Source organism: Equus caballus, chromosome 18 (assembly GCF_041296265.1).
Source record: "Equus caballus isolate H_3958 breed thoroughbred chromosome 18, TB-T2T, whole genome shotgun sequence".
NCBI classification, from domain to species: Eukaryota; Metazoa; Chordata; class Mammalia; order Perissodactyla; family Equidae; genus Equus; species Equus caballus.
In genome coordinates, this window is record NC_091701.1 from 27977799 (window position 1) to 27999027 (window position 21229).

At 35.6% G+C, this 21229-nt stretch overlaps 1 protein-coding gene across 48 annotated transcripts in view; it reads right to left on the reverse strand.

The window, feature by feature from the left end:
* The window catches only part of GTDC1 (glycosyltransferase like domain containing 1), a 423749-nt gene that overhangs the window by 364559 nt on the left and 37961 nt on the right, over positions 1-21229 (reverse strand). The gene's annotated exons all lie outside the window — the stretch shown is intronic.

Here is a 21229-nt window from a genome sequence, read left to right on the forward strand (position 1 = left end):
GTGAAGTGGGGCAGAGGCGGGGCAACATTTGTGGCAAAAATTACTATGTGACCTCTATGGGCCAAGTGCTTTACATATATCCTCATTTAATCCCCACAATAACAACACTTACCCAACCCCATTCACCTCACGCTTCAAGGTAGGCATTATAATCCTTTTACTACTGATGAGAAAATGGAGGAAGAAAAGCTAAGCAACTTGCCCAAGGTGCACAGCTAGTGACTGCTAGAGTAATGACAGATCAAGATCTGTCTGACTCCAAAGCCCTGGCTCTTCCTACACCACATTTCTCTTACTGATTGCCACAGCCACAGTGCTCAGCAGGCAAGGGCTAATTAAATTATCCACTGTGATGGAATCATCACAGAGCCAAGAAAGCAATTCCTGAGAAGTGTCACCTAGACCATTAATATAGTATGCCCTGTAGAGTCAAGTGTGATGTTCAAATACAGAAATGACTAGATGATGATGATTATAATGATAATAGCATCCAGCTACCATTTACTGAGTGCTTATTATGTTTAAAGTGCTTCATATACATTACTTCATTTAATCCCCTGAACATCCCAGTAAGAAATGCACAGTAGGTGTTACCTTCATTTTACAAGAGAAATGAGATGCAGAGAGATTAAAAACTCTGCCAAGGATTACACCGCAAGTCAAGTTCAGAGCCAGAATTTGAACTCAAGTCTATGATGCCCAAGCACGTGGGTGAGGACCACACTTGTATTTCCTTTTATTCTCTAAAGAGCCAAACATGGACCTTATACAGGTAAACAGTCAATAAATCAGGGATTTTACTTTGAAATTAGGGACACCAGATGCACACCAAGAGGTTACATAAATTCAGCAGTCTGGTGCTGACATGAGGGAAAAGACATGAAGGAAGAAATGATAATGAAGAGTCCCGAAGGTCAATGTATGTTTGCCAGTAACAGTTAAAGGATCAGACCCCCCTTTCCTCACATTCTTCCAGCCTAGCCCACCCTTCACTTCACAGCCCCACCACAAGGAAAAGAAGAACTATAAGACAAACAGTTAAGACTTGCTCCATCAGTCCTAGTACACTGTTAGAAAACATACGCACTATGCTGTCCTAAGAGAACTGGATAAAAGCAAGTAAGTCACCTGCAAGGCAACTGATTCAGCAGGTCTGAGGTGGGGCCTGAGAATTTACAAATCTAACAAGCTCCCAGATGACACAGACACCAGACCACACTAGTTTCAATTATTATCATCCTAAAACTTCTTTTTGTCCACCAAGTTCAGCCAGCAAAGAGTAACTAATGACCATTAGTAAGATGGTGTTTATCTCCTCTTTGGTACAGCATGGTTTTATAATGAAGATATAATTAACAAGCTGGAAAATAGCCAAAGGATTGGCAGGGTGGAAGCCAAAGTAGAGACCACAGGCTCTATATCTAGATAATCAATGGGCTCTCAATAAATCCAGTACACTTTTAAAACTATCAATGATACATGTTAGAAGTTATGAGGTGGGGTGTGGGGGTAGAGGGAATAAAATTTGAATAAAGGGAATAAAATTTGAATAAAGGGAATAAAATTATAAATTATACAACTAACATGTGGAAACTCAGCACAACGAGAAAATGTTGCCCTAGCCTAGTACAAAACTTTACCTTCTGATAAAAAATAGACCTTTTAGTAAAATAACATTAACAAATATTTCCCAAATAAACATTACTACTCTTAGCAGCATAAAAAGTTAACAGCAATAGGAATTCAGTATATTCCCAGATGATGATAATGAGCTGCAAAAGGTCAAGAAAACCCACGACAGTACATACACAATGATGGAGTCACTGTTCTCTTTTATTTACAAACAGAAAAAGAAACTTATTTATTTAGTATCATTATGACAGACCCACCCATATATGGAAATAATAGCTTGTGTAGTTAACTCAAAATACAGTCCAAAACCGCATGTGCTGGACTACATGGAAAATCCAGTCTCATAAAGCAGAAACACCACCATTTGAAATTACATGTAGCAAAATTAACAGCTTATAGAGTAGGGCCTTCCATTAAACAAAAGGCAGTATGTGATTTTGTTCGTTTGTTTTAATCCAATTAACATCAGGACCCTCGAAGTCTACCAAGATACCATATCAAAAATAAATAAAAACCAAAAAAGCAACTATAAAGAAAAAGAAACTGATATAGTCGAACTGACATGGTGGAAAAAATGGGAAATAATCTATATGTCCATCAACAGCACAAAAGATAAACAGGGGTATAGTCATACACTGAATATAATACAGCCCTAAAAATCACTGAACTACAGCAGTGGTATTACGGGCTGAACTGTGTCCCCCAAAATTCTATCTTAAAGCCCTAACTCCCAGTACCTCAAAATGTGACTGTATTTGGAGATATGGCCTTTAAAGAGATGATTAAATGAAAATGAGGTCATTAGGGTGGGTCCTAATCCAATATGACTAGTGTCCTCATAAGAGGGAAATTTGGACACAGAGGGACACAGGAGATGTGTGCCACATACTATGTGAGGACAAAGCATGTAAGGTGACCAGCAAGAAGGTGGACATTGGCAAGCCAAGGAGAGAGACCGCCGAAGAAAGCAAACCTGCCTATACCTTGATCTTGGATTTCCAGCCTCCAGAACTGTGAGAAAATGAATTTCTGTTGTTTAAGCCACCCAGTCTACAGTATTTTGTTATAGCAGCCCTAGAAAACTAATACGAATGGTCTCAAACTTAAACATGCATAAGCATCACCTGGAAAGCTTGTTAAAACACAGATGCTGGGCCCTACTGTCAAGAGTTTCCGTTTAGTAGGTCTGGAATGAAGCCTGAAACAGAGCTAGCTTCATGGGATGGGTGCATGAACATGCTTACAAGGGCCCCACACTTGATTTAACACTCTGCTGTTGCCATCTTGAAATTATTAATCATTTTTGAACAAGGGGCTCAGAATTTTCGTTTGACACTGGGCTGTATAAATGTATCTGATCCTGGCCTAAGAATGTGTATTTCTAACAAGTTCCAAAGTGATGCTAGGTTGCTGGTGGGGAACCACATTCTGAGAGTCTATGAACTACAGCAACATCTATCAACCTAGATAAATCTAAAAATATAACATTGGGCAAAAAAGAGCATGTTGCAGAGGACAATTATAGATATCATTTATACAAGGTTTTTGTTATGCACTTGTATTAAATAAAAGCATAAGAACAAGCAAGGCAATGTGAACACCCAATTCAGAACGCTAGCTACCCCCGAGGCCAGGGAAAGAAGAATGGAACTAGGGATCAGCACCATAAGGAGCCTCACCTTGTCTATAAAGTTCTGTTTCTTCAAGAAATAAAAAATTGAAGTAAACATGGCAAAAAGGTTCAGGTTTGACAGGCCTGGGAGAGGGTTACATTGTGTTGTTCTTTATACTTTTTTGTACTTTTTTGTAAATTTAAAACACTTGAAAAAAATTTTAAAAGAGAAAGAAAAGAACCTTAACTTTTATATAATCTGAGTAATTTTGGTATCCCTCACAATCTAGTAAAATATTCCGTTCAAAATCAGACAATTTGCCAGTTTAGAAAAACAATTCCACTTATAAAAAATCCCTTCACAATAACCAAGAGATAAAGTTATTTGAAGTTTAACAATCATAAAATTTAAAAGATTAAATGGACATAAATCTACTTTAAATGAACAACACACACTAAAAATACTAGGATATTACGAAAATTAAGAACACAAAAAATAAGAACTACTGGAACCATTGGAAATAATAATAATTGTACAATTCAGGTTAGTTTGCCTCTAGTATGTTTTTTGCACAAATTGACAAAAATAAATTTTAAGCTGTTTAGAGTACGCAAGTATAATGGGTAGTGAACTTTCTTCAAACCTAGAGAAAATGATATGAAGAGGCTGTATCTCTAACATATAGAAAATCTATGCAAATTAAAATCAAAGGAATTAAAATAAATACTAAACATTAGAACGAAAATCTCAATCTAACAAATACAGAATAAACACAAATTTTATAAATGATATCCTTTAACTATCAAATTAGCCAACTTTGTATAAAAAATGAATAATCAGTGCTGCTATTCTCATTTTAGTGGGCATATAAAATGAGAAACTTTCTGGAATTTTAACCTATAAATCCAGGGCCTTAAAAATATTCACACCCTTCGATCCAGTAATTTTCTTTCTAGGTATATATCCTATTCAAATATATCCTAATATACCAATATATTCAATAGATCCTAATAAAAATCATGACAACAAACATTCATACACAAATATATTCATCACAACATTATTCATTATTTAAAAAGTTACAAAAAACTAAGTAAATTATATACATACATTCGATAAATGATATATGGGAAATGATTATGGTACAAAATTAAAGGAAAAAGGAAGATTATAAAGTTACACATACTATGATCTTAACAATGGAAAACTGTAAAATTTCAAAGGAAATATGCAAAAATATGAACACTCTGGGGCTGGCCCCGTGGCCGAGTGGTTAAGTTCGCGCGCTCCGCTGCAGGCGGCCCAGTGTTTCGTTGGTTCGAATCCTGGGCGCGGACATGGCACTGCTCGTCAGACCACGCTTAGGCAGCGTCCCACATGCCACAACTAGAAGAACCCACAACGAAGAATACACAACTATGTACCGGGGGGCTCTGGGGAGAAAAAGGAAAAAATAAAATCTTAAAAAAAAAAAAAATATGAACACTCTGCCTCTGGATAATGGGATCATGGGTGATCTGTTTCCTCAGCTTCTTTTCCAGAACATATATGTATTACTTTTACAATTAGAAAAATAAAAATAGAAAAAAATTTCACTTTTCACTAAATATAAAACATTTCAAACTAAGGTATTAGGACATTTAATAAAGTGCCTTAACTAAGACTTAATTATTTCAATAAATCTTTGAAGCATTCATTTCAGTAAAAAGTTGATTGTAGCTGAGAAGAGATAAGGTACCTTTCCTTCAGAATTTCTTCATAGTTTTTCTTCTATTCTAATTTCTTTCAGTCACAAGCACTTATATTTGTTCTAGTTTCAAACTACCTACATATCTTAAATTGGTTTCTTAATCTAGCCATCTGAATCACAATCAATTTAACATCCTAAATCACACATTTTCATCAACCTGACTAATGATCATAGATGAGAACCCAGGAGCTCCCAGTCAGTGAGCTGTCCCTTTACCTACAATATCTCTATTTTACAAACCAGCTCTATAAGGAAAGTATAAATCACCTTGACTTTGTAGATGTGTGAACTCAGAGAAGCAAAGTAACTGTCCCAATGTCACACAGCTACAAAGAGGCAGAACTGAGATTTGAATCCTGGTCATTCAACTGTAATATAGCACAGTACTTTTCAATAAAGCTGTCATAACATAAAATTCTAGTTTTTGCACTTTTAACCCTGCCTCCTAATGACAAGGACACAGTTCAAAAAAAAAGATACAATTACAAAAAAGAACAATGTTATTAAAGGAGCTGTCTATTAATCATAGCAAAGTATTTCAATCTGTATCCTCATCTTCTACTTTCTACACTTAACTACTGAACGCCGACCTCACACACGTGAGTCACTGAGTCTGAGGCCAGAGGTAAGAGAACACAGGCAACCAGGTAAAAAGTTGTGGCAAACTGTATTTTCCAAAAATGGCCACAGCAATATTTTCAGTCCCACATGCCCTTCCAGGAGCTTGTCACTCCCTCACTCAGAGACAGGGAAAATTTCCTCTCCAGCTTAAACTGAGCAGAGCTAAGTATCAAGGAACAAAATGCCTCAGAAGTAATACTGTGTAACTTTCAAAGGTAAGCTATAAAATGCAATAAAGGTTTTCTCTCTCTCTCTCTCTCCCCTCCTTCCTTTTTTCCTCTCCCACTCTACTCCCTCTTTCTCCTTTCCTCTCTCCCCTCTCTTTCTCCCTCTTTCCCCAAATCCTGTCCCTATCACCCTTACAACCCTGCCACCATACTGTGAGGAAGCCCAGGTGACATGGAAAAGCCACCTGCAGGTGTTCTGAGCAAGACTCTCATTTGTTATCTCAGCTGACAGCCAGCATCAACCAGCAGACGTGTGCCTAAGCAAGCCTTCAGACGATTCTAGCCCTCCCCTTCAAGCCACATAGCTGACACAAAGGCTAGCAAAGAGGAACTATGCCAACTGAATCCTTCCAAATCACAGACTCCTGAGCAAAAGAAATATTTTAAGCCCGTAAGTTTTACAAGCAGTCTGTAAAGTAGCAAGAGGTCACCAAAACAGATGTTTGGGGCTGTATTCACAGCAAGTTAAAGAGCTTAGTGATTATTTCTTGCAAACTTATATGATACCTTTCTGCAAGTATCGTCTTTTTGATTAGCGGAACCACAGCCCATAGCCCCTTGGACTTCAGGTTGATCTCTGGAGACCTGAGCCTTCAGGGCTGCTTGATTCTCCTGTTAGAGTCAAACTGTATACTCTGTTGAAATAAAGTATCACCTGAAAGGTTAGTGTCACATCTTTCCAACAGGAAGTTCTAAGCAAGGATGTCAAGAAAGTGCCTCCTAAAAGACAAAGTCATGGCACCCATGTTTCAGCTTATACCATAAAAGATACCTGTAGAAAGCTATCAGCAATTACCAGGGCTCCCTAGAGTACAATATTTCCACAAAATATTTTAATGGATAGAGAATGCAGAGCAAAATTGTGGAAAAAAGAAAAACAGATTTGAATGGAAAGAGAAAAAAGAATGATAAAACACTGCACTCCTGAGGCAGACATTCTGTACTCTGCAGATGTGTCTACCAGTTTAGGCCAGTGTATTGTTTATTGACTGCTTTCACTTATTTATTTTTTTTTATAAAGCTTCAGATGCAATTTCTAATCAAATGAGGAGGAAGAAGTAAAAAAATTCTCCTTTTTCATGTAAATGTAATTTTCCCAGCTAGAAAACATTTCAGTGATGATGTTTGCATGAAGGCAACTAAATACAAATAGAACAGAAATAGTGACATCAGTGTAGCTTTGGGGAAAGAATTTTAGGATGGTAGTGGCAAATGTCCAATTAAAAGTTAACCAAAGTTAGTTATTTGCAGAGATTAATGACCAAATGATATGACCATAATTGTTCCTTGATGGTAAAATATATCAGGCTAGTAATCAAATACAAATTCCACGAAGATAAGCAAACAAAAAAGCAAGCTTTTGTGTTTTAGGCATAATTTTCATTAGCACAAGACTTTTTTGGCAGTACAATGAAGAGCAAACCTTTACTTCCTACTAAACCTATGTCTCTCACAGCTCTAAGCTCCCAACCAAGTCTTATTCAGGGTCACACAGTATAGGAAACACTACTGTCATCACCACTAGAAAAGTAAAATTCCCCTATTCTCCTGGATTAACTTTTTGAATACATGATGTATGTACATCAGATGAATCCCTAAAATATATGTCATATATTATGGATACAGAGTTCATTGCCAGAACAACTTATATCCAGTCCTTTGATGGAAATAATATTTTTCAAACACACAAACCTCACATTAAAAAAAAGAAAATAAATCCAAAAGCTTATCTGTTATCCCTCCATCTTTTTTGTTCATTTGTGTGAGGAAGATTGGCCTTGAGCTGACATCTGTAGCCAATCTTTCCCTTTTTGCTTGAGGAAGACTGGCCCTGAGCTAACATCTGTGCCAACCTTCCTCTTTTGTATATGTGGGACGCCGCCTCAGTATGGCTTGATGAGCAGTGTGTAGGTCCACACCCAGGATCTGAACCCGCAACCCCAGGTTGCTGAAGGGGAGCACACAAACTTAACCACTATACCACTGGGCCAGCCCCTCCCTCCATCTTTTGAGGGAAAAAAAACTGTATAAAAGAAACTACAATCTGTCTATAAGACTATAAAAAATAATCAAAACCAAAATGAGGGCTTAAAGATACTTTTACTTTTTAAAAAAAATTTTATTTATTTTTAATTATTTTGTTGAGGTCATATTGGCTTATAACATTGTGTTAATTTCAGGTATACACTATTATATTTCAGTTTCTGTATAGACTGCATCGTGTTCACCACCAATAGTCTAGTACATCAGTATACATATATGCCCCCCTATTCCTTTCGCCCTCCCCCCACCCCTTACCCCTCTGGTAATCATTAATCTGTTCTGCTTATCCATGTGTCTATCTTCCACATATAAGCGAAATCACACATTGTTTATCTTTCTCTGTCTGGCTTATTTCACTTAGCATAATACCCTCAAGGTCCATCATGTTGTCACAAAAGACATGATTTTGTCTTTTTTATGGCTGAGTAGTATTCCACTGTGTGTGTATATATATATATATATATATATACACACACACACACACACACCCCCTATCTTCTTTACCCAGTCATCTGTTGATGGGCACTTGGGTACTTTTTAAAATAAATTTTAAGATGACTCTATTCTTTAAAGGCCATATCTGATGTGTAAAACACTACAGAGCATAATAAATTTTAACAGCTGGTTTGATCTAACATGAACTAAACAGTTGAAAATACTCAAAACTTTAAAGCACACTGGTTACTGGAGCACGTTTTCAAGACTGATTTGGGTAAATTAAACTATTCAAACCTAAAAAATGATGTGACAAGTGAAAGCTGGTTAAAGAACTTGCAGCAATTCCTACTACAGAGAAATTTTTGCATTAAAAAAGAGGCAATCCATGGCCTGCAGACCTCTTTTGTTTTAATCTGAAAGGGAATACCCTTGAAACTGGCTACAGATCCCACCCTGTCCTACTGTATATTCCCTGCATATTTCAATGCTCCTCAAAGAATCTGAGTTAGTGAAATCTACTTTACATCCTAAGATAAGGGAAGAGACCATTTGTTTTATACATTACTGCATCCCAAGCCCCTGATAGAGTACATGCATTTAAAATATGTTTGTTGAATGAATTAGAAGGAGCAATAGAGATAGGGAGGGAACAAAAGAAAGGGGAAGAGAGGGAACAGACAGCTTGCTGCAAATTTGAATAAAAGAAGGTTCAAACTGTACAAGAATATATAACTGTTTCCCAAGAAAAAATTCTCAGGCAAATTTCTTGACCACTGGCAGGCCAGAACCCTGGTATTATTTCCTCATGAAAACCATTTAGGAAATTCAAGCTCTAGGTGCTGTTGGAACCTTGAAGTGTGGAGGAATGTGAGTATGTGTGAATATAATAACAACAAAGAACAAAAAATACAGTGAAAGAAACAACAGAGAATTAAAATGGTACACTAGAAAATAGCTATTTAACACAAAAGAAGGAAATAATGGAGTAATAGAGAACCAAAAAAAGAAGACATATATAATACAATCAGCAAAACGATAGATGTAAATCCTACCTTATCAGTAATTACACTAAAAGTTAATGGATTAAACACTGCAACCAACAGGCACACACTGGTAGAATGAATAAGAAAGTATGATCTAACTACAGTCACATGTCGCTTAGTGATGGGGATACGTTCTGAGAAACACATCGTTAGGCAATTTCATCATTATGCAAACATAATAAAGTATATTTACACAAACCTAAATGGTATAGCCTACTACATACCTAGGCTATATGGTACTAATCTTATGGGACCACTGTTGTATATGCAGACCGCCACTGACCGAAATGGCGTTATGCAGCCTATGACTGTATATGCTATTTACAAGAGACATACTTTATTTTCAAAGATGCAATAGGTTGAAAGTAAAAGAATGGGAAAGATATACCACACCAACAATAACCAAAAGAGATCTGGATAGACTATACTAATACCAGACAAAATAGACATTAAAAGAAAAATTACAAGCAGAGACAAAGAAGGACATTTTATAGGGAAAAAAGGTCAATCTATCAGGAAGACACAACAATTGTAAACATATATGCACAAAATAAGACCATACTAAACTACATGAAGCAAAAGCTGACAGAATTGAAGGAAGAAATACATAATTCAACAATAATAGTTGGAAACTTTAGTACCTCACTTTTAATACCGTTATTGAAAGAAACAACTAAGACAACTTGCAGAACATCAAAAAGGAAACAGAAGCCTGGAACAACACTATAAACCAACTAAACCTAAAAGACATCAATAGAACACACTACACCCAACAACAGCAAAACAGACATTCTTCTCAAGCATACATAGAACATTCTTTCAGGATAGATCATATATTAGGCTATAAAACAAGCCTCAGTATATTTAAAAGGACTGAAATCATACAAAGTAAGCTCTCCAACCGCAATGAAATTAAATTAGAAATCAAAAACAGAAGGAAAATTTAGAAATTAATGAAGATGCAGAAATTAAACAATACACTTCTAAATAAGCAATAGGTCAAAGAAGAAATCAAAAGGCAAATTAGGAAATACTATGAGTTGAATGAAAACGAGAACACAATATACCAAAACTTATGGGATACAGCTAGGTAAGTGCTCACAGGGAAATTTATAGCTGTAAATGCTATAAATAAATGCCTAAAATAAAAAAGAAGATCTTAAACAAATAACCTTGATAAACTAGAGGAAGAAGAGCAAACTAAATCCAAGCAGAAAAAATGGAATAACAAAGATTAGCAGAAATTAAAAAGATAAAAAATAGAAATACAATAGAAGAAATTAACAAAACTAGAGGATGATTCTTTGAAAAGATGGATAAAATTAACAAAGCTTTAGCTAGATAACCAAGAAAAAAGAGAAGAGGGGATATCACTATTGATCCTATAGAAATAAAAAGGATATAAGGAAATAATATGAATCAACATATGCCAACAAATTAGATAATCTAGATAAAATGAACAAATCTAAGAAAGACACAAACTACTGAAAATCAAGAAGAAATAGAACATCTGAATGGACGTACAACAAGTAAAGATACTGAATTAGTAATCAAAAAACTTCCCATCAATAAAAGCCCAGGATTCACCTTCAATAGTGAATTTCATCAAACATTTAGAAGAATTAACACAAATCATTCACAAACTCTTCCAAAAAATAGAAGACAAAACACTTCCCAACTCATTTCTATGAGGCTATTACTACCTTGATACCAAAACCAGACAAAAGCTATCTCAAGAAATCTATAGACCAATATCGCTTCTAAATATATAGATGCAAAAATTCTCAACAAAATACTAGCAAACCAAATCAAAAACATATCAAAAGAGACATGATTAAGTGAGATTTATCCCAGGAATGCAAGGTTTGTTCAACAATGGAATCAATCATTGGTTCAATCAATGGAATACATCCTATTAACAGAATAAAGGACAAAAACCATATGATCATCTCAATAGACCAAAAAACGAAAAAAAGCATTTGACAAAATCCAACCTCCTTTCATGATTGAAACAGAAAACATTCAAGAAACTAAGAATAGAAGTGAATTTCCTCAACCTGATAAAAAGAATGTAGGAAAAATGTTCAGCTAGCATCATACGTAATGGTAAAAGACTAAAAAAGCTTTCCTCCTAAAATCAAGAATAAGACAAGAAGGTCCACTCTCATCACTTCTTTTCAATATTGTACTAGGAGTTCTAATCAGGACGTTAGGCAAGAAAAAGATATAAAAGTCATCCAGAATGGAAAAGAAAAAGCAAAACATCTCTATTTGCAAATAAGAAAACCTTATATATAGAAATTCCTAAAGAATCCACTAAAAACTATTAGATCTAATAAGTGAGTTCAGCAAGTTTGCAAGATAGAAGATCAATATACAAAAGTCAATTGTATTTCTATACACTAGCAACGAGCAATCCAAAACTGAAAATAAGAAAACAATTCCATTTAAAACAGCACCAAAAACAATCAAACACTTAGGAATAAATTTAACAAAAGAAGCAGAAAAATTGCACTTTGATAATTCAAAATGTTATTGAAAGATATTAAAGAAATAAATAGGAAAAAAAGGAATAGAAAGACATTCCACGATCATGGATCAGAGGGCTTAATATTGTTATCCTTAATAACGAGCACCTTCTCAGGGCCAGCCCAGTAGCACAGTGGTTAAGTTTGTAAGAGGTTTTAATATATTGTGGATTCAAGTCCCTTAACAGAAATATGATTTGCAAATATTTTCTCCCATTCAATGGGGCTGTCTGTTCATTTTCTTGATAGTGTCTTTTGAAGCACAAAAGTTTTACATTTTGATAAAGCCTAATATATCTATTTTTTCTTTTGGCATTTGTGCTTTTGATGTCATTCCCGCACAGTAAGTGTTTGTTGAATGAAGGACTGGCTCTACTATACCAAGATGCTTCCGTATTTCAGTTCAATTAGAGTGCTAGTAAAAGGATAAGGTAAAATTAGAAGAGTAAATTTTTGAAGGTCAGATAGGGTAACACTCCTTCATATATTCAATCATCATTAAGAATATACATTTGTATCAAATGTGGAAGGTTTTTATATACCAGGGTAAGAAGTTAGGATTTACAATGTCACTTACACTCTCAATGCTAATGAAGAAACCCTCGCTCACTTAACCTTCTATGGCCCAACTGCCAATCCCTAATATGGAGCAAATTCACCAGGTAACATCTTCTTTCTGTTTCCCAAACTTCTGAACACTGATGAAGAAAAAAGACACATGCTAGTTGGTGCCAATAACAATGTATGCTTAGATTCTTGGCTAGCAATTCTTGCTTTGGGAATTCTTGCTTTGTTTTATTTTTTTATCACAGCAGTTGTTCCAAATTTTTCCTTCTTTTTGAAAGTTATCAAACCTACTGTCTCTTAGCAGATGATTCCTCTTTTCCTTCAATAAACTTTCTAGGTCATTTAACATAAGCCAGATGAATATAAGCCTCCTATAAATTATAAGTAGATAGCTCGTTTATAAGTAGACAACTCATACTTTCTTTCCCTCCTAATTCACAAGAATGGTTCCTTTTTCTCTCAAAGTTTAGCCTACACATTGAGTTAAACCTGCCCATTTCTTTTAAAACTGTAAACCACCAATTATTCCCTCTCTAAAATCTTCAACCCCTTTCTTATCATCAATGCCTTTTTAGCTACTGACAAATTCACCTATTTGCCTCAACCATTAAAATGTTTTGCCTTAATCCTTTATCATTTCAACTTTCTCCACTAAATTTTTTCCAAGGAGTCCACAACACTGTCTCCATATCCTTGTCTTAAAACTCACTCTTCAATTCCTGATTATTTGGTTTCTAATCATACCACTCTGCTACAGTCACCCTCCAGTGGTCACCAAACACCAAATGAGCTGCTCCTCATATATCTTCAAATCTACACAGCATTTAACAGTGTTCATTATCCCATCTTTGAAACTTTCTTGTGACTTCCATAATGGTACACTCTTCTGGCTTGCTGTTTTTATTTCTCTGCATTTCTCACAGGAACCTCTTTCCTCCCAATATCTCCTGAATGCATGCATCCTTAATTACCCAGACTTGACAATTCTGCCACCATAATCTCATACACAAACTCTCCTTTTCACTCGGATCATTACCACCACAAATTCAAGTGTCATATTACTACTTGTCTGAATCACTAAGATAGCCTCCCAACTGGTCACCATGACTCTACAATATTACTCCCTCATCCAAGAAACCAGCTGCTTTGGTAACACTGCTAAAGTTTAGCCTGATTGTCTCATTCTTTCACTTAAAAAAAAATGAAGCATGCAGATTCAAAAGAACACTTCGTTTGAATCCTAGCTCTGACAATTACTCATTATGAGACCTTGAGTAAGTCACTTAACTCCTCTGGGTCTGTTTTTCTCTTCTTTAAAATGAGGGTTGTAATAGCTACTAAACGAGATGTTATAAATAAATCAGCAGACACATTCAGGTCTGACACATAAGAGATGTTCTGTAACCTTCAAAGGCTGTCCATTGCCTAACAAATATGATCTATATATGCTTACAAGACAGTCAAACTCGATTCAACAGTCAATGGTCTCCCTCTGCTCCTATGCAGGACCACCAGAGACTCTTCAGTGACATGCTGTGCAATTCTGCCTTTTTCGTGTGATGTGCTCAGCCTGAGATGTCCTTTTCCCAAATCTCCCCCTACCAATTTTCTACTAGTTACTTAAGGTCCAGCTCAAGCATCACATCCTTTAAGGAATGCCTAACATGAAATAATCCTTTTTCTCTATTTGTGCCTCTCTTACACCATGTATTCCACCCAAGTTTTTTACACATTAGTCTTTCTTCCTTATTAGAATGTAAACTCTTTGAGGGCGGAACTATGTGTTTTATCCACTACATCTCAGCACTCTGTACTAAAACAGAAGCATTAAAGAAAAATAATAGTGACACAGAATTCTGAGATTGACTTCCACTACTATTTATAAAATGTATCCCAAATAATGTACGTAGCCACTTATCTATATGCTCACTACAGAAATCAAATAAAAATTTTCAATAAACTGGGACATGTCTAAAGGGAGATACGACTTATTTAGATTATGTAATTGAAACATAAACAAGAAATAAGACTTTTGTAAATTTCCTTTATAGAGAATGATATGATTTTAAAACAGTTTTAAACAGTTAAATCCTATCAATTCAAAAGGATAAACCTTGTCATTTTATTTCATTTTTTTAAATAATTTATACAAATTATCAAGTAATTCCATTTCTGAAACACTCAAATGATCATACACATTAACAAAATGCAGCACAAAGCCACGTCAATGAAATTTCCAAGATATTTTGCAAAAACTAATCAGAGTTGATCATTTTTGCCAAACTAGAGTATACATGTAATTCTTGAATAGTAGACAGGATACAAAGTAAACAAGCAAATCATACATAAAAGGAATGATCAAATAGTTAACCACAGTATTGAAGCACAAAGTGATATTATGAATGAACAAAAAAAAGAGTACATCAGCTTTTCTGTCACACATCTAGTCTAGAACATAAGAAAAAAAACATAGAGACACATGTAGCAGACAGATGCAAGCAAGTACAAAGTGAAAGAAGGGCTGCAAAGATTAGAGCAAGCGGCAAGCACCTGCTTCTATTTTGTCTACTACATATTGTAAATAGTACCTGCTTCCTTGGTTGGAAAATCTCTAAGAGGGAACTGTACAACTGCATTAGTGTGTGTGCAGATATATGCCTATGCTCTCGTGTAGCTGTACTGAAAGACATTACATGGGTCTCAAAATTCAGGCAGGACAAATCTGGCTAAGTATCAAGATCAGCATTAATGGTGCATCTTTGCTAAGTCTCAACAGGTAAGAATAGATTTGAACTCTTAACACTCTTAAGTCTTCCTTGTGTTCACACAGCATGCATTTCAAACTGGACTAAGTGAGGACCCTAATGCTGTCTGGAGAAAGAGCACATTTTTTCTTTGGGTATGATATCGTCTATCTCTAGCTATCTCAGGTATTGAATCCCTGACCTCTGGGTATAATAATTAAACCAATTACTTCATATTTTAAGATATATAATCAGTGCATATATATAAATATTAGATTTCTAAGCTGTAAAAAGCATGCAAATATTTACTGTTCTATCTATGTGCAATAATAAAGATTACCTACAGTTGATTTGACTGAACATCTGTCTCTCAGTTTCTCTTGGCTCTTTAGCCCTCACAAGTGGTTGAGCTGACCATTAAGAGAAGCCTAACTACGGGACTATACAGTGGCCCTATTTTATATCACAGCTCTCTTTGAGGGTCTGATGAAAACTAAGGACCATCGCCACAGAAATACCTACCTAAGTACACATAGATATAAGACTTTACATACCACTGGGGTTTTTTATTTTAGATACGTTCCTAATATCTGATGAACTTCACTCACTTTCTCCAAGACTTGCCGTAAGTGTTTCTATAGCCTACAGCCTATATTTGTATATTAATTCCCCTCCTCATTCCCCACCCTCACCCCAGTTCTACCACTTATCAGCATGGTAAAGTGCTTTCCTGTACCTTTTCCTTAAAATCCCACAACTCTCTTGCAAATTAGATGACTATATGCATCATGCTGTACTATTTTAATTGATTTTCTTATTTTCTTCCCCACTGAAATGTTAGCTCCTTAAGGCCAGAAACTGATAGGTCCCTTTCCATAGCTCCAGCAACTAGAACAGCACCTAGTGCAAAGAAAGCATTCATTAAGTACCCGTTGATGACACAAAGCCATTGGTTGATAATTACTGAAGCCGGGCAATGGGTACATGCAGAGTAGGAGAGAAAGGGGGTTTCATTCTATTAGTCTGTCTTCTTTTGCATATATTTAAAATTTTTCATATATTTGGGGGGAAAAGTCTGGAAAAGAGAGACTTGTAACTATACATCAGTAATCTTCATGTACAAGAAAGAGTCTAAGAACAAACTGGACTTGTTCAGTTTTGCCTCAGAGAACTAGGATCATTGAGTAGAAACTAAAATTTTGGCTTCATATAAGAAATAATTCTCTAATAATCAGAAGCGTCTGAAAATGAAGCCAGTTCCAAAAAGAAAGAAAGGGCCCCTGCAACTGGGCTAGTTACAGTCAAGCAAGAGTTGGCCAAACAGAATGGACTACTTTCTAGGAGATTAAGGCACCAAATGGGAAAATGAATTCTAAGGGATCTCTAAATCTGCAAGCATCTGAAAACAGAGTTTATTATCATAAAACAGACATGCAGAAGTTAATATAAAGATAATTATGGATTTCATATTCTTTATAAAGCATTCACAAAGAATGAAGTTCTTTCTTAAAACCAATTTTCTTGTAAGCCTCATCTTACAGGCATTCACTCTCTGAACTCCAGCTTCCCTACCCTTCCTGCAGTTCCTTAGTGTGCCCCTTGGCCTCCACTGCAAATGCTGCCCCTACTGGAAGGTTCTTCAGATAGCGGCTAAGATACAGTTCCTCCAGGAAGCCTTTCCTACCTGACCACATCAGGTTCTCTCATTACATGCTCTCAAACAACCACAATCCTTTTCTAGAGAGCAGAGATCCCATGTTTTTGCTCACCACTATATCCCCAGGGCCTGTCACAGAGCCCGGCATGTTGTAAGTGCTCAATAAATATTTGTTAATGGATGAATGAATCAACATTCCCTATGAACCTAGCATTTTCATAAATTATGATCTAAACTGAATACAAGTCAACTTGCCAAAATATAACCAAGCTATTTCTTTATCAAGAGTGATTAAACTACCTCCCTAGAGGCTAAGGACAATAAGAAAATAGTTAGCTAGCTCCCAAGGTGAAATTTTTATACTTGTTTTATTATGAAAATATAACACATTTTCAATAACTTTTAGCTTCACAATAGACATAAGAAATTTATTTCCCAGAACTCTTTTAAGATTCTGACAAGCCAAATGATTCTCAAGTCAAACTGTAGGTTATTAAGTTGAAAGAATATATTGTATGAATGTGAAGTTTAATGAGGACATTTAGGTAATGAAGAAGCAATTAGAGTTTCAGGACAGATGGACAACTATCAGGTTATATAAAATATTTTCAAATGTGCCTTTGAAGAAAGATATGAAAATGCCCAGGATAGGAATACTTTGTGTTGCTAAGAAACAATCAAGATTGATGAGTAAATTCTCTCTTACAAAGATCAACTATAGTCATCTCATTTATCAGCACAATTCTTTGTAATGATTATTCATTTTTAAAACCTTTACAAAATATATTAAACTTAAAACAAAAGGAAGATATCAATTGTGTTTAACACTCAGAAGTCACTAAGGTATCTAACGTGTACAAAGACATTTAGAGTGTATTTTACTGACTTCCATCAAAAGTGGTTTTTGAGGACAAAGTTACAACATCGTACATTTAGTATTAAGATTGCAAGTGAGAAAAATATTCAAAATAGAAAAAAAAAATTCTATCCACACCAAAACTATCACTATAGCTAATACACAAAATATTTGAAATTCCAAATAAATTCTAACAAAGTTAAACACTAGGTTTTACGACTATTTTATTTTTATTTTAATTTAGGGGAAATTACTCACTTTCATCTTATTCAGAACTCTGTACTACCTGATAAATCTGAATTAGAGCCAACACCGCACCATGTTGAAATCCCCCAGACTCAACCCGGCTTCTTATAATCTTTAGCTTTAATTTTAGACCCAACATGAACTTTCACTAACACCTACACTTCCACCTAGGTCATCCACTCCATTATTAGTGCCAATCCTGGGCACAGTTCCTCCTCCACTTCAGAGACAAATGACAAAACTAAGGAAAAGAAGAAGGGAAGCCTTCAGACTGAGTGATGAACTCCAAAGAATAATTGTCTTTTAATGAAAGGAATAAAATTTACCTTGGAGAGGTTCGAATGTGGAAAAGACTTAGCCTAATGCCTGATACATATTAAATATTCAAAAATTGGAACTATTATTATTTTTACTGTGCTTTAATTTTGTAAGTTGATTTCCTCTGATATTAATACTAAAAAATAATACATTAAGTGATTTTCTAACATTCTAAATCTATAAATTAGAAAACACAAGACTCTAAAAGTCCTTTAACTTTTTATTATTAAAATTTTCTTATATACACATGAGTAGAGAGAAGACATTAATCAACCATATCACCTACCTTCAACAATTATCATCGTGTCAATTTTGTTTCATCTATAAGAAATCTATTCTTGAACAAAGCAAAAGTATACTGAATTGAGATGCCCTTTTACAAGTCTACCCAACATGTTGACCATGCAGAAAAGATGGGTTTCATGTAAAAACTTTATTTTTGTCTCTTACTGGTCTATTAAACCTATTCAGCAGTAAAGCAACCTCTGCTCTAGAGTAAAAATTCAAGTAATCCTCGTGACTTTTCTGGTCCCTCCTAAGTAACAGAAAATAATGCAATCACTTTAAATGGTAAGTCTCACTTCAGCAATATCAAATGACTAGTCCCAGATAGACAACTGGGGAAACTTGAATATGGACTATATATTATATAACATTATTATATCAATGGTTAAGTCCTGGGGTGATAAAGGTATTCTGATTACATATGAGAATATCTTAATTTTTAATATAAACAAGGTGAAGCATTTAGGAGTAAAGTGCCATTTTCAAAAGGTTCAGGCACACTCCACCCGCCAAAAAAGTATACATAAAATATATACTTGTAGCCAAATGTTACTAACTGGTAAAGGTATGAAGTGTTTATTATACAGACATATCTCATTTTATTGTGCTTCACTTTACTGTACTTCACAGATATTGTGTTTTTTACAAATTGAAGGTTTGTGGCAACCCTGCGTCAAGCAAGTCTATGGGCACCATATTTCCAAAAGCATTTGCTCACTTCCTGTCTCTGTATCACATTTTGGTAATTCTTGCAATATTTTAAACTTTTGCACTATTATTATATTTACTATGGTGATCTGTGTGTGATCAGTGATCTTTGATGTTTCTATTGTAATTGTTTTGGGGGGCCACGAACCATGCCTATATAGGATGGCAAACTTAATAAGTGTTGTGGGTACTCTGACTGCTCCAGCAACCTGCCATTCCCCCATCTCTCCCTCTCCTCAGGCCTCCTTATTCCCTGAGACAATACTGAAATTAGGCCAATCAATAATCCTACAATGGTCTCTAAGTATTCAAGGGAAAAGAGTCACACATCTCTCACTTTAAATCAAAAGCTAGAAATGATTAAGCTAACTGAGGAAGGCAGGTCAAAGCAGAGACAGGCCAAAACCTAGGCCTCTTGCGTCAGTTAGCCACGTTGTGAATGTAAAGGAAAAGTTCTTGAAGGAAATTAAAAGTGCTACTCTAGTGAACACACGAATGATAACAAAGCAAAACAGCCTTATTGCTGATACGGAGAAAATTTTAGTGGTCTGGATAGATCAGACCAGCTACAACATTCCCTTAAGCCAAAGCCTAATTCAGAGCAAGGCTCTAACTCTCTTCAATTCTATGATGGCCAAGAGAGAGGTGAGGAAGCTGCAGAAGAAAAGCTGGAAGCTAGGAGAGCAACTTGGTTCATGAGGTTTAAGGAAAGAAACTGTCTCCATAACATCAAAGTTCAAGGTGAAGCAGCAAGTGCTGATGTAGACACTGTAGTAAGTTATCCAGAAGATCTAGCTAAGATAATTAATGAGGGTGGCTACACTAAACAATAAATTTTCAATGTAGATAAACAGCCTACTCTTGGAAGAAGATGTCACCTAGGACTTTCATAGCTAGAGAAGAGAAGTCAATGCCTGGCTTCAAAGCTTCAAAGGACAGGCTGACTGTCTTGTTAGGGCTATTGCAGCTGGACACTTTAAGTTAAAGCCAATGCTCACTCACCATTTCAAAGATCCTAGGACCCTTAAGAACTATGCTAACTCTACTCTGCCCATGCTCTATAAATGGAACAACAAAGCCTGGACGACAGCACATCTGTTTACAACATGGTTTACTAAATATGTTAAGCTCACTGTTGAGACCTAACGCTCAGAAAAAAAAGAGATTCCTTTCAAAATATTACTGCTCACTGACAATGTACTTGGTCACCCAAGAGCTCTGATGGAGATGTACAAGATTACTGTTGTTTTCATGCCTGCTAACACAATATCCATTCAAGAAGTATTTTAGACTTTCAAGTCTTATTATTTAAGAAACATATTTTGTAATGCCACAGCTGCCATAGATAGTGATTCCTCTGATGGATCTGGGCAAAGTAAATTTAAAACTTTCTGGAAAGAATTCACCATTCTAGATGTCATTAACATTCGTGATTCATGGAAAGAGGTCAAAATATCAACATTAACAGGAGTTTGGAAGAAGTTGATTCCAATCCTTATGGACAACTTTGAGAGGTTCAAGACTTAAGTGGAGGAAGCAATTGCAGATGTGGTGGAACTAGCAAAAGAACTAGAATTTGAAGTGGAATCTGAAGATGTGACTGATTGCTGCAATCTCATAAAACTTTAACAGATGAGGAGTTACTTCTTAGTGATGACCAAAGAAAGTGATTTCTTGAGATGGAATCTTTTCCTGGTGAACATGCTGTAAAGATGATTGAGGATTTAGAATTTTACATAAACTTAGTTGATAAGGCAGTGGCAGGATTTGAGAAGACTGACTCCAATTTTGAAAGAAGTTCTACTGTGGGAAAAATGCTATCAATGTATGCTAGAGAGAAATCGTTCATGAAAGGAAGAGTCATTGGATGTGAAAAACTTCACTGTTGTCTTATTTTAAGAAATTGCCACAGCCAGCCCAACCTTCAGCAACCACCACCCTGATCAGTCAGCA